The sequence below is a fragment of the Sturnus vulgaris genome, chromosome 4 (assembly GCF_052056855.1).
Source record: "Sturnus vulgaris isolate bStuVul1 chromosome 4, bStuVul1.hap1, whole genome shotgun sequence".
Classification (NCBI taxonomy): domain Eukaryota; kingdom Metazoa; phylum Chordata; class Aves; order Passeriformes; family Sturnidae; genus Sturnus; species Sturnus vulgaris.
In genome coordinates, this window is record NC_142246.1 from 54,441,810 (window position 1) to 54,456,269 (window position 14,460).

A 14,460-nucleotide genomic window follows, 5' to 3' on the forward strand; every position below is an offset into this window, starting at 1 on the left:
ACTAAGCAAGGCTTTCTTCCTTCCATTTTTAAAGAAATTCTATTTATTTTAGTAATTAATTTTAGGCTCATTTCCTTTCTGCCATTCCTAGTTATTGGCTGCTATTCAGGAGGGCATATTTGCCATATTCTTATATTTCCATAGCAACATGGTCAGCTTGTGTTTTAATTCTTAGTGTTCATATGCTTATTAATTGCTGGGTGGCAGTGTCTAAGGGCTTCAGCCTAATCAAGCTTCAAAATTCTCTTGTGCTACATGCTGTACAGTCATAAATACACATTTCATGCCCCAAATGCTTTCTAATTGCTCCTTTGGGTTATTGTACTGGTGAATGATACCTAAATTTGCTTATTGTTTTTGTTTGCTTTAGAGATATCTTTTGAAGAGCCAGGTGCTACACTATTACCAGGAATCAGGTAATGGCAGGTGTTCATTTTTCACAATATTTGTAGGTGAATCTATGTTAGCACGTGCTGTTGCCTTGTAACACTTGGAGAAGGAATGCATTGTACCAGTCTGTGTGCACAGTAAAGGGAAATGTCCAAGAAGTTGAATGATCACCTGGTTTTATTTATTGAAGCTCAGTGGATTTTATGTAATACATTGAATGTCAAGTGTAAACAAAGCTGCAGGGCTTTTCTTCAGGAACTCAAGGTTTTGTCTCTCCTGGGAAGTTGGATGCTCAGTGTCTCTGAGGAAGGGGAGGTGTTGCAGGGCTTGGTGATGCCTCCATTGGAGGTGCTAGTCACCTGCCTGCTGAGAAACATTCCTGCTCTCTGCCTACAGCAGATGCTGGCACTCTGGGTAATTGTTGCCTGGTTAAGGCTTCTCGTACTTCAGATTGATTAAAATACATTCATGCAACATTTATGGAAAGGCCTCAAAACTCACTTGATTTTTCAGTTCTGGCATAGGCCTGGATTTGGTGTTGGGCTGGTGTTGGTGAACCTTGTTAATTCCAGTGGAGGGGGGAAATCTGACATCAATACTGATATCTTCTGATCTGACATCTGCTTAGAAGTCCAGGTATTATGAGATCTAAGTGACTGGTATCTGTATCACTAGTCACTGTCCTTAACTTGTCACTTATGGGGCTCTCACTGAATCATGTGCAATCATATGTATAGAGAAGGGATGAGGTGCTCTCATGCAGAGATCTGGAAGCAAAGAGCTTAGGGTTCAGCTCTCTCCAGGAGGACACAGTGTCCTTGCACTTCCTATGTCTGGGCCAAGCAATGAGCATGGACAGCATTGTGCCTTCCCTCAGTGGCTGTCAGCAACAGGGGGAGATTGCATAAGGCACCTTCAAACTTGATTCCAGGCAAATCTGACACAATGCTGCCCTCATGACTTCACTGACACTAATGAAGGCTAGGGCTAGGTGTTTGGGAGGCATTTTGTGGCACACTATTTACAATACAGCAGCTTTCTTCTACTGTCCACAAAATGTATTCTGTGCTTGAAGTAGGTAACAACTTGGTCTTTGTGAAACAGAGGAATATTGATATTAAATAAGAATTTGCAAATATGCTTGCTTTCCAAGGTAAGGATTTTGCTGGCCTCTTATCTTTTGGTGGCTTTTTCAGCAAAATAAGCCAGCAAGAGTATTTTTATCTGTTCTCCAGCTTGTATAGATAGAGGCTACAAACTCCCACTGGTATGCATGGTATGACAAGAAGAATTGTTGCATTAGCAAAGAATGCTGACCAAAAATTGAGTTTGTGTAATCAAAATTCTTCTAGGTGTTCCAGAGACAGCAGCTTCCCCAGACTTTTCCTGTACTGTAGGCAAATCTTCACGGTGAAGTTTGTCTGTGGAAGAGGCAATTACTGCCTTCCACCCCTCAGGCAGGATTCCTGAAATAGCAAAATGTATTCATGCCTGATCCCTCTGCTTATCCTTTATGTTCATCAAGGTGGCCTTTGGAGCACTGCCAGCAAGCCCTTACTAATGTAGGACTAGAGGAGAAGACATGTTAGGGGGATGGAGAAGTGTCTCTTACAGATGTCAAATCTCTGCTGGTCAGTGGTCCCTTGGTGGTTCTAATTGGTTGTCACAGGTGAGAACAAGTCTAGATTGCTCTGAATTATTCCCAGGTCAGGATTGGAGCCAGTGGCTGAGAGCTGACCTTGAAGACTCCCACTGTACTTTTGCTAAGATGCTGTTTAGTCAGGATCAGAGCTAGCTCCTGCACCTTCCCCTGGAGAACAATACAGGGAAACCTTGCCAGGGAGGGATTAGCCAAGGGATTGGAGGTGCAAAAATAAAAAACAGTGTAGTGCAGGTTAATATAAGTGCATCTAATCCACGAACCTCCTCTCAGCATTCATCATTTCCATCTGTGAGACGTGCTGCTGGTGCTGTCAGAGTTGATCCTTGTCCAGCTGGCTGTTGCTGCTTATGCACATGATCCCAGACCTTCCCAGAAGCCAGGATCATTAATGCTGTGAATCACACAGGCTCAGCTGGCTCCAACGCTGGGCTTTGTTTCAGGGACCTTTGTGACTGCACAGTTTCTCTTTCCTTGCTCACCTTGAGAAATGCAGCAGGGTTTAGACTGTCATGCTTACCCTTTTCCCTTTTTCATGTGATGTTTGATTTGTCACCTGTTTTGCTATTTTAATTGGCATCTGTAGCAGATCCACATGAATGCTACAGGAATATGTGAATGCTTCTTTCCATTTGTCAGTAAATTTGCATCTCTGGCATCTGTGCTATTTAATTTCTGGAGATGAGGGATGCTGCCTTTTGTTCTCTCTGGAGCAGTAAGGTGTTCAGCCCCTTAAAGTCTGCTGCAGGACCTTTCTATTATACCATGACACAAAGACTTCAGGGTGGGATTTCTGAATATTGTGGCAGAATCTTCCTTGAGTTGCTGCTTCAGGATGGATATTGTCATCTTCTAAACTTGTTTTGTAATCTGTGTGTTTAAATGCAGTGCTTTGCACTGAAACCTGTTAAAATAAAAATTTCATCCCTCTCAGGTTGTCATTTTCTATGACTTCTGGTCTGTCTTAGTATTTTCCTTCTACTCATCTTTGTCATCTGAAAATCTGATCATCAAAGTTTTAAAAAATACTTCTGGATCACTAATGAAAACTATTGAGCTGTATCAGATCTAATTTACTTCAATGCAAAAAAAAAATCTCTAGAAACAATGTGATTTCAATTATGGTTGTTAAATAAATTTGTGTCTGCCAGTCTGTCAATTCATGAAATCCATTTATTTCAGCCAGTTTTTATCAGAACACACTGATTAACTGAGCACTTCAGCAAGGTCTATACTACACTACCTTACATACCTGTAGTTTTCTCCATTAAACAAACCATAGATCCCTAAGGCTGTTTTCCATAAAACTGTGTTGATGGCATTAATTGCATTCTTCACTGGCTATCAGCTGGGTCTTGTATTAATTTCCCGATGATTTTTCTTGAGAATGATGTTAATTTAATTTCCTTAGGTCATCTTCCTTTTTCTTTTTGAATTTTTGGATGGGAGAATTCTCTAAATTTGCATGCCAGAATAATTGATATATAAAATATTTTGAGTTTCTGTCCTGTGTGGTATCCCCAGGTATAAGTTTTTTACACTACTCACATGACTCTTAAAGACATCAGGTGATTTCTTGCTTCTCCTGAAAAAGGATATAAATGAACACTGTTGCTCGATCGTCAAACAATAGATGTTTGTTTGTTTGTTTGTTTGTTTGTTTGTTTGTTTGTTTGTTTAAAACTATGTCTGCTGGAGAAAGTCCACTGTGTTCTCTTCAGGAGCCGAAAGGAAATTAAACTCTTTGTCAGCTAGACACTTGATTCTGTCATTTATTTGTAGCCCATATTGTTTTCTTCAGTAGTTCTTTGACAGAAGTTGCCAGGAATAAAATATTGGTAGGGAAAAATATCAGGGACACTGTAGGGTCAGCAATAGCTGCCTTAAATTTGAAGGGGGAAGAGAAAAAGATTCTGTTAGTTTTAAATTAAGAATACTTTTGGAAATGAAAATATATGCATTTTAGCAGTCTTCTCTGTCTTTTGGTCACCAGAAAGATTAGTATTTTATTCTTAGATTTAAGAACCTTTAACATTAATGTATACATGGCTTTACACTGCCTATTGATTCTGCTGCCAGTGGAAATCTCTGGGTTCTGATGACATTGGGCTGCTCCTGACTGTGGCTCATTGGAGACTGAGCAGGGGTTTCAAAACTTCTTCCCTCAACTCTCTTTTTTTTTTGTATAAAAGGTGAAAAAGTGTTAGTACTTACACCATTTAATTTGTTCTGCTCCAGGTCTTCAGCTTTGAGTCGCTGTAATTGCGTTTGAGAATTGAAATCTCTCGTGCTTGTTATTAATACGATTTTTCACTTTAGGTTTTTTATTCCTAGCAAGCAGGTACATGCAGAAAAGAAACTAGATCATAGTACTAAAGTTATAATCTGAAATTTGCAGAACATGGATCTATAATTTGCAAACAATCGAAATCTTTATTTCCTAACAGTAACTATAACTTGGAAACTGTTTGTAACATCATTGGCATGCAAATGCACCAACTAGAGAAATTAAAAAGGTGCTTAATGAATAAAGCTTGACTGATTTTTATACTCTTCCTGCTTCTTGGATAATTCCCAAATGTTGAAAAGGTTTGTCAGAATATACTGGAGGTGTGTGTTTAGGTTCTGGAATTTAATCCTTGTTTGTTTCTTTTTTTTCCCCCTACTCTGACTGATTCCATGTTTGAGTATACTCTGTACAGTGAGAATCCTCTTACTCTGGGCCAAAGCTCATCAGAGTCCATCCCAACATTTGCAAAGACCTTCTGGTCATGTTCTATTTTCCTTCAAATTATTTTAAAGGTTAGTAAGAGTCTTGGATATGACACAGAAATTTGCTTCCTCTGCAGATAGGGATGGTATTTGGTGTATTCAGTGTATCTGCTGCATGTGAGAGCCTTACCAAGTTTTCATGCCCCCTCCACAACCCTCCTTTCTCTTCTTCAAATATTCAGTTTGCAATAAATTGAAAAAAGTTCATAGGTCTTTGGGCCAAGAGCACTCCAAAACTTCTTTGATCCCACATATCTCAATATTCAAAAGGGATGTCTTTGCTCCCTTTGTTGTCTAGATCCATCTCCTGGCGTTTAAAATTCCTAACTGAATAATCCACTATAATATGGATCTGAGAAGGAGGGTGAGGCTGCTTAATGCCTGGGAATTAAAAAAAAAAAAAAAATCCACAAGGTAGAATGACAGTTAAAAAAAAAAAAAATAGAAAATCTCCAAACAACCAAACTATTGCCTTGGCTTGCACTTTATCTCACTGCTACCAGCTCTTTTTATACTCAGATTAGGCAGGCAGCATGTTGACACAGCTCAGACTGCACGTTCTTACATGAAAAAGCAGCGTTTTTAATTAAACACACTTGCTGCTTTTTTCATAGTGACAAGCCTGCTGCAGTTTACAGTGTTATTCATTCTTTTGAAAACTGAATTTCTTATCTTTTTTCCCCAACCAAGAGCTTTCTTTCTCAAACTCACAATTTTCTTTGTCTGCAGTATTTGCCTTCATTCACAAGAACAGTGTCATATTAAGGTTTCTTAATTTTCCCTAGAAATCATGCATCTGGTGAATTTTTACTTCACCCATTTCAGCAAGTCCAACATTCTCTGTTTTCCCTCCTGTCCATCTTCAGCCTAAGGTACACACATTATCAAGTGACTAACCAATTAAGTTTCATCAAAGTATTACAAATTGCAAATGTCTTAACTAAGATTAATATCAATTATATTACAGACAGATGTTCAATTAAACTATTAATAGTAATAATGAAATGGGAGAAAAACTACCCCACCCTAAAACCCCTTTTGTATCCCACAATGTTGGTGAGTAAACATTTAGCAAGCAAGTTGAAACATAGGCAGAATGTTTATGTCCCTCTGTTTATTCCAGCCTTTTAGCTCCTGCTTAGGGATTAACAACGAAAGCAATGTCTTCTTGGATTAATTTTCTTTAAATTATATTAACTCTTTCTTGGAATCATTTTGGTATGAGAATTATGTTACTAGTCCCTCTCTGCCTTTTGTAATGAAGTAAACAAACCCAAAGACCACTCTTAGCTGTGCAAAGGCTTTTGAGAAAAACATTTTGTAGGCTATCTGACAGCCAGGGTAACTTGAACTGTCAAGTTGAATTTTTCTTGGCACATCTGGAGCAAATGCATCGCAGAGTTGTTCATTTAATGTAAGTGTGCTTCTGGGCTTAAAAGTAAATCCAACCCCAAAACAGTATTGATGAATCATAGTCCACAGACATCTGTCAACAGAGGCAAGGCTGAGCAAAAATGCGTTTGCAACTTCTCACCTCTAATTTATATAATTTAAGAAATGTTTACTAGAGTTTTAATGGATCTAATAAACATGCCAAAGATGCCTATGGAGCTAATTTTCTAAAGCGATTGGAGATGAATATTTCATTTAGTCCTTTGTTGTATTGCTACTCAAAATAACATCTCCAAATTGCCTCCAGATATGGAGGAAATCATCACCAAAGGCACTGGGTGATATTCCTTCTGGAATCAACTTCTTGCTTAGGGGTCCAGGCACCTCCTGGCTTTAAGGGTGTTACATCACAGCAGCTTTCACAGGCTCCAGTATCTCTGAGCAATTACTGACGGTGTTCACCACAGACCTTCTCTAGTCACTTGTAATTATGTTTGTTTGGAGCCACTGTACTGTTAAAACTTTCTCTAGAGAACAGATTGTGATCAGGCAGTCAGGTGCTCATTAGGAAGGCTCTTTTCTGAGTACAAGCAGTCGGAGGCTCCTTCTGCTGGCAGCAGGAAGAGTGTCCTATCCTTTCTTAGGCTGCAAGAGTTCCCATCTGGTAAGGAGAGATTGAGCACCACACTGTATTGGGGCAGTCTCAGCCATTTCTTGAGAAAGGTGATTTCCCAGTCCCACTCTCCCCACCTGTTCAGTCAGCCTAAATGCTGAGACTTCGAGGTCTGTATTTTCAAGGAATCTTTCTCACACTTTCAGTTTTCAATTAAAGAGGAGATGGGGCAGTGGTATCCACAAGGTGCAGAAGAAGGGCTGTCATTCTGCATGTGTCACTGGTTTTGTTTTTAATTTGGTTTTGTGATTTCAGAGGCAGCCCAGTCTTGACCTCTGCTTGGGCTCAGTGCATAATTGCATTGTCTCTGCTGTCTGCACTGACTGACACCATCCTAGAAATTGTTTAAGTGGCTGCAATCCAACTTCCCAGGACCTCTGGAGTATTTCCTGCTGAAATATTGCTCTACATCCTGAACTGACCAAAGCTAGCTTTTGCTTAAAAGTACTACTGATATCTTAAATACCTCTGGAAAACACTGGTCATAGCCCTGGGAGCAAGGTTATTTCCAGTTCTTTGAGGCACTGGTGCTGTGGTCTTGGCACTGGCCAAATTCTACCTGCTGATGAGAGTAATTTTGCAGAGCTGCTGGAAAATGCCCAAGAGGACAGCAAATGAAAATCACACCACCTGACTGTTTCCTACTGTGCCAGTCTTTGGAAAAGTATTTCCACTCTACTGCTGCTGTTTAGAGGATGACTGTTATCCCACTAAGCTGCCCAGAGAACAAAAAAAAAAAGTAGGTGCCAGTGATGGTGGAAGAGGGAAAAACTCATCTCCAGATGCCTGCTAGACCTCATTTTCAGAACTTGTGCTTTAACACCAAAATAATATTTACCTTAGCAATAACTTAGATAGGGGCTGCCCACTGACAGGTTTGCAGCTGCTGCTTGGGAAACACAGGAAGGAACACAATTCTCTGTCACCTTTGTGCCCATGGTGCTGGTTTTCACTGAGATGCAACTGAGCAGGATGCTGGAATTCTTCAGTGGTAGGGCACAGTTCAGAAAAAGCAAGGAAAGCAGCAGCATGCCTTTTGGTGATCCCTGTAGATGTTTACCCAAGCAGTCTTTTCTTAAGGTAAAACTCATGGATTAAATTCATTCTCTTCCTCCTTCTTTGCTTTGCTAAAGATTGCTGCAGATAATGCTTTTTAAATTAATACGTTATTTGAGTGAAAGCAATGATAGATCAGAGCTGGAGTTGCTTCTGTTCCCACTTCAGATATTGTTTTAAAGATTTTTGCATTGATTGTTTTTGGCAAAATTGTGTATGGTTCTCTCTTGTGCAGATATTAAGGCTGCAGTTACTTCGTGATATTTTGTAACTAAAACAAGCTGCAATACTGCTATACCCAGCATCCTTGTTATTGCTTTATCCACCAGCAGAAAAGCAATGGGAAATGTCCTCAAATAAACTTTTATTCTAGAGAACAGTGGAGATCACTGAACAGCCAGGAGCCATTGTTTATGAGACATTATTTGATTCTTTTGATTTCTTCTATTTCAAGCAGAAATCTGTGAACCATAACTCAAGGAAAACTTTATTTCAGAAGCACCTGAATGCAATAGATTTGAAGCAAAATATTGTACTCAGCTGCTGCTCCAGAGCTGAGTAAATATTTTACTCAGAGCTGCTCCATAATATTCCTGTAGCTGGCCTTGAGGTCTGTGAAGCAGCAAGGGAGTCCCTGGTGTGTTTGTCCCATGGGCATCCCTGCTGTACAAATTGCTTCAGAGCAGCCCAAAACTTCCAGCTCCTCCATCCCAGCTCTCTCATGGGACCAGTGGCATTTTTAGGAGCCCTACGTCCACCTCTTTCAGAATGTTATTACTCTAGAGGCAGGAGCAGAATTCATTAACTGGCTATCCAGGGACCCAGAAAGTGTTCAAGAAATCAAAATCTCAAAGTAACTGGACTAAACTGAAATGTCAGACTTCCATTCTTCATTACTTGTTGTAAGGTTTCTGCAGACAGCATTTTAAATTATTTAGTTAGAAACAGAATTTGGATGCCACAAATGGGGAATCTTTACACAGTCTTAGACATATCAGGCATAGCTTTTTATTTGCAGAGAGATTTATAAAACAAATCAATTACCTCCAAACCTGACACAGCAGTATTGACTCTGAATCTTTCCAACTCATGCCTAGCAGGCTTGATTTAGATTTAAAAGGTAATTCTGATGAATGGTTTAATTTGGATGTTCCTTCCTGTAGCTAGGCTGCAGGTATCTAACAAAAATATTCCTGAGGTAAATGTTGCTACTCACAGTCCCTCTATTGTCACTGCAAATTATTCACCTTTGTGTATTGTTAGAGTGGAAAAAACCCATTGGAAATGATATGAACATTTTCTTACAAAAGCCGTTCTGTACTGCTTAGAGAAATATTTCCAACAATTCATTACTGAGTTACAATAAGCACGATACACTGATTAGACTAATAGTTGGCTTGGACTATAACTTACAGGCTTTCCTACTTTAATTTACATGCATGCAATATGAAGTGTAACAAAATTAAACAGATTCTTTCTTAGAAATTGCCCAGCAGGGATGGATGATCCCCATTCAAATTTTCTGTTGAAAATTACAAAGATATGAGACTGCAGTTTTAGTTGCTTTTTTCTTTTCTTTTTTTCCACAGCTGAGGAACATGTCCATAAGCCTCAAGATACATTCGTGTGTCTCTGAACTTATCTTTTTTGTGTGTGTGTTAAAAATTCGGCTATAGAGCCAAGTTGAGTTTACACTACACAGTAAGACTGAGAGATATAACAGTACTGATCTCTGTTGATGTCAAGAAAAGTCCTGCAAATGCCGTAGGACTGAACTCTGAATAATTTGGGACCCATTAACGTAGTTTTGGAAATTTCAAGGGAAAATCATAATCTTAAGGATTATATGACTCCACGATGTAAAAATGCTGCATATTCTCATTCTTCAGATTCTGATTATTGGATATATAATTTTATTTTTCAGACTAGAATGTTCGTAAGACAGCTAGCAAGCCTGCTTAAGATTAATTTGGCCTGAAAGAATATCTTTCACATATTTTTTATTTCATAGCTCAGGACATATTTGTTCCCTTCATCTTCTGGTAGTTTTCATTTTGGTTCTAGGCACAAATGAATAAACAGTCTTCCAGAAGAAAATCTGATGAGCCTGATATTATCTAGGGAGAGACTTGTACACCTAGTCCTGACTTCCCTGCATGGTCTCACCTGTGTATGCTTTCCCAGCTGAGCTGGGCTTATGCTTCTAAGCTATCAATGCAGAGCTGACATTGCCAAGAGACTAATCAATAATCTACAGGGCATGGGTGTCCCCTCCTTTTCTGTTCTTTATGTACAGCCCTGCATTTCAGTGATGTGTCCTCCTGTGATGTTCAGTACACAGTATCTAGTTTTATCTTTGCAGCAGTTACCTGGTTGATGATTTCCCATTACTGTGAAAAGGCTAGATAGTTACTTCTCTCTCCTGAGACACTTTTACTTATTATCTTTTCAAGCTGCTGCTTTGAGCTGAAATCCCTCCAGAGAGTTCTTAGAAGGTCAGGTCTGCTTTATTTTTAAAAATGCAGTATTCAGCTAATTCCCAGTAGTTGTTTAACAGTTGAGAACTTTTTTTTTTTAATCCCTCCAATCAAGCCTGCTCTGGTCATTTCTGTTACATTTCAGTCATGGGAATGCTGAAAATCTGGGGTTGGTTCTCAGGTTGCACCAAGAGTGGGTTGTGATATTGGTGTTCATCAGGCACAGATGAGGCTCACAGAACAAGCTTTCTTCACCTTTTCTGGGATTTCCAGGCCGTGGAAGCATCTCTCTAGTGGTCTACACAGGTGATCTAGAGACAAATTGCCTTTAGCTGCTTATGTACCAAGCCAGCCACTTTGATATCACAATATCACCAGGCCAATATTTAGCTGGGTCTTGGTTTTAAGCCCAGTTGCTCTTAAAAGGATGACAGCTTCTTCAATGGCATGTAAAAAAAAATATGCAAAACAAAACCAACCACCGACAGACAGGTTTGAACTTTTGGGGATGACTCTTGCTTTTGTTTAGGCACATGAAACTCGTTTCTTTAAGGTAAAATAAACTTGGCAATTTTCATCATCTGCAGAGAGTATGAGGCTGTAGAACATTTGGCAAGCAAATTTCTACTTCTAAGTCAAAAACTAATTGATTTAAAGACCTACACAGAGGGTCACACTTTGAAGAGGTAAAATGTTGAAGTGGTCTGTGTTTTCATCTCCATGATGGCATTTACAGTGCCTTGGTGCTGGATGTACCTGCTGGTGTCCCAGATGCTGGCGTGGACAGACTTCAGGAGGAGTTCATGCGTACTCCTGGACTGGTTACTTTGATGTTGACCTAGAGAAGAGTTTGGGCTTGCTTTTAAGTGGAGCTGTAATTGTGAATACAGCTCTGTTAGTAGGTTTGGCAGATAATGGTCTTGTTTTCCTCCGCCTCTTCAGTCGAATCTAAACTCTCGGCATCTAATGAGCATCTGCTCATTCTTTGAACTCTGAAATTTCAAGGTAGGTACAAGTTTGCCATCGTGGCAACTTTAGGATTTAATGAATGCTACTGACTCAGACTGAGGCATCATGAAGGGAAACCCAGACAGACATTAAAAATGTAAATTCTCTGTCATGTTAATGTTCTTTCTCCTGGTGTCATCCTTTTCTTTCCCCACCTGCACCTCAAACTCCCACTCTACAGAGGCTTCCTTTGTGCATGATTAGTCACAGCTTCTTCCTGCCAAAACAAACCTACCTACATTTTTATTGTTATTATATCTGAGTGCCCTGAAATTCTTTCTGACTTTCTTTGAGCAGTTCTTCCCTTCCCATTCCTTTTCCTCTTGCTGGTAGAAGGTGTGCATTACAGGGTGTGAGAGGCCAGAAGAGGTCAGTGAAAGTTGCAGGTGCCCTTTTCTCAATCAACTGTTTATTAATGGTAGGTAGAGCTGGGCTCAATATGAAATCTTTTCAGGGCAGCTTTAGAAACTGTGCATCTTTTGTGAGTTTTTCTTTGCAGAGATATATCCAGCAAAACTGAAATGACTAACAAAAATATTTCATCTTGTAACTCTGAAATTTCACGCATTATGTGGTTTTGAAGGCAGCTTATGGTTATGAAAGTACTGCAGAGCCATCCTGCTTTAGAGAATGCAAAAAAAGGCCCATATTTAACTTAGATAATATTTTCTTTTAAATATTATGAAAATTTCTTCTCACTTCCCTTCCAAGAAACAGCTCCAAGTGTTCCAATTGAATTGCAAAAAGTTGTGAGGCTGTAAGAGATGGAAAGGATTGACACAAGTAATAACACAGCTACAGAATTCTTAGTGGTAGACTATAGAAAATTAATTGCGTCCTCAGTTGTAGATAGAGGTGGAATCTGCAGTAACATTTTTTAATTCATACATCTTTTTCCCAAAGGGGCTTATAGTGCAGAGGTCTTCCAAACTTAGGGAATATGATCTAAGGTTACTGAGCCTTTCAGAACACAATCAGAAAGTCTCCTTACGAGGGAGGAAGGGTGGCCCAATACAATCTAAGCAGCTCATCTGAGAGTACTGGGGACCTCTGGTTGTTGGAAGTCACCTCCAGATGACTGAATGGAACAATCATCCAGAGGAATTCTTAGGTATGAGTATTCTTGCTGCCACATCTCAGCTGGCCCAAAGGATTGCATAGAATAAGCTGAGTTGGAAGGCACCCACAAGGATCATCGAGTCCAACTCCTGGCCCTGCACAGGAGTGTCCCAAGAATCACATTCTATGCCTGAGAGTCCAAAGGCTTCTAGAGCTCTGTGAGGCTTGGTGCTGTGACCACTGCCCTGGGGAGCCTGTTCCACTGCTCAAATACCCTTTGGGTGAAGAACTTTTTCCTAATATCCAACCTAGACCTCACCTGACACAACTTCAGGCCATTCCCTTATGCCCTACCACTGGTGGTCAGAGATAAATCAGTGCCTGCCCCTCCTCTTCTCCTCATGAGGAACTTGTACATCCTTAATGCAAATATTCGGACAGGGTGCATGCAGGAAAAATTGCTGTATTTAGTAATGATTTTGTCTGCTTATATTTTGGAAATAGATGGGAAAATAAAGTGAGAGACGAATGTCAGGAATAAATCAGGATCTGCCTGCTCTCACAGTGTTAAATAGAGATTTACCTACTGAGCACTGGGGAGAGTTAAGTAAGGAACTACCTGGCATTATTCCGTGCTTAAAACCATCAGAGGTGCTCGGGAGAGGGCGGTGCCTGCCCCAGGGATGCTCTCCAGGCCGGGAGCATCTCCGGTGGGGAAGCTGCGGGAGCGCTGGGTTTGGCTGGCCGCGCATCGCCACCTGGTGCCTGGCGGAGCCCTTAGAGCCACCTGGGCCACCTTGGTCCCTGCCAGGGCATCTTCCCCTCTGCCAGCCCTGCAGCCAGGGCCAGGGCCTTCGGGAAATGCTGCTGAAATGCCCCGGATAACTTTCCAAGGGCTATCACAGGTGTTGGCTGTGGCCAAGGAGGGGAGATGGTCTTGGGCTTCAAACTGATGCTGTGTTTAATGTCCTGTCCTCCCAGTTTAAGGGAAGAAGATGGTCTTCTCCACATTCATTCTGTGTCACCAAATCTAGTTTTTCCACTTAAAATGCAGAGAAGAAGTGGAGCTGGTGATCTGATATATATATATATACACACACACACACACATATATATATATATATATATATACATTTAAGCATTTGGTGAAGCATCGTTTAGTGTTGGAACAAATCCCTTATTTTCATCTACATGATCTTTTGTATAAAAAGCCATAAATGACATAAGAAATTAGTAAAATGATGTTATTCTGCTCATGCATCACAGATGATGGCACACTGTGCCAACAGAGAGAGATACAGAGCCCAAGTGAATTGAGACAATCCGACTGCAAAATGCTCAGTCTGACAGGGGTAGGTGGCTCATTCTCAAAAAGATTCAGGATATTTTTTCTTTGTTCAGAGAAACAAACCCAAACAGATAATAAAAAACCAGCCCAGTACTTTAGCATATTAAAAATAAAGAAATCATTTAAGCTTTGGGATAGCCATCCCAAAGAAAGGGATCACTAGAACGAGAAAACACTCCTGAGATTGTGGATAAATAGAAAAGACACCTAAGATCTTAAATACAGTAGCGGAACCGTTATTTTTGCCCTAAGTATCTAATCTTTGAGAATGAAGGAAAAGCCCTTTGTGGAGTGAAGTTGCCACCTGTCAGAAGACCAACTATAGGTATAAAATATATTTATACATTGATGATTGATTTTATCTACATAAAGAGCAGTATGAAAGCTCCTGGTGTTAATTACACTTCAATTTGAGCAGATTAATTACACTAATTAGATAATCAGCATGATAAGTTTATTAACAAGTAGCAACAATGTTTTAAAAATATAGTAATATTTTTATTTTTATATTAGTTTTATATTATTATTTATTATATTAAGTCAATAATTATTTTAAAGTTTGGTCTGAGCCCCAAAAACTTCACATATGGTAAAGTTAGATATGACTACAGATGTTTAGCTGGAA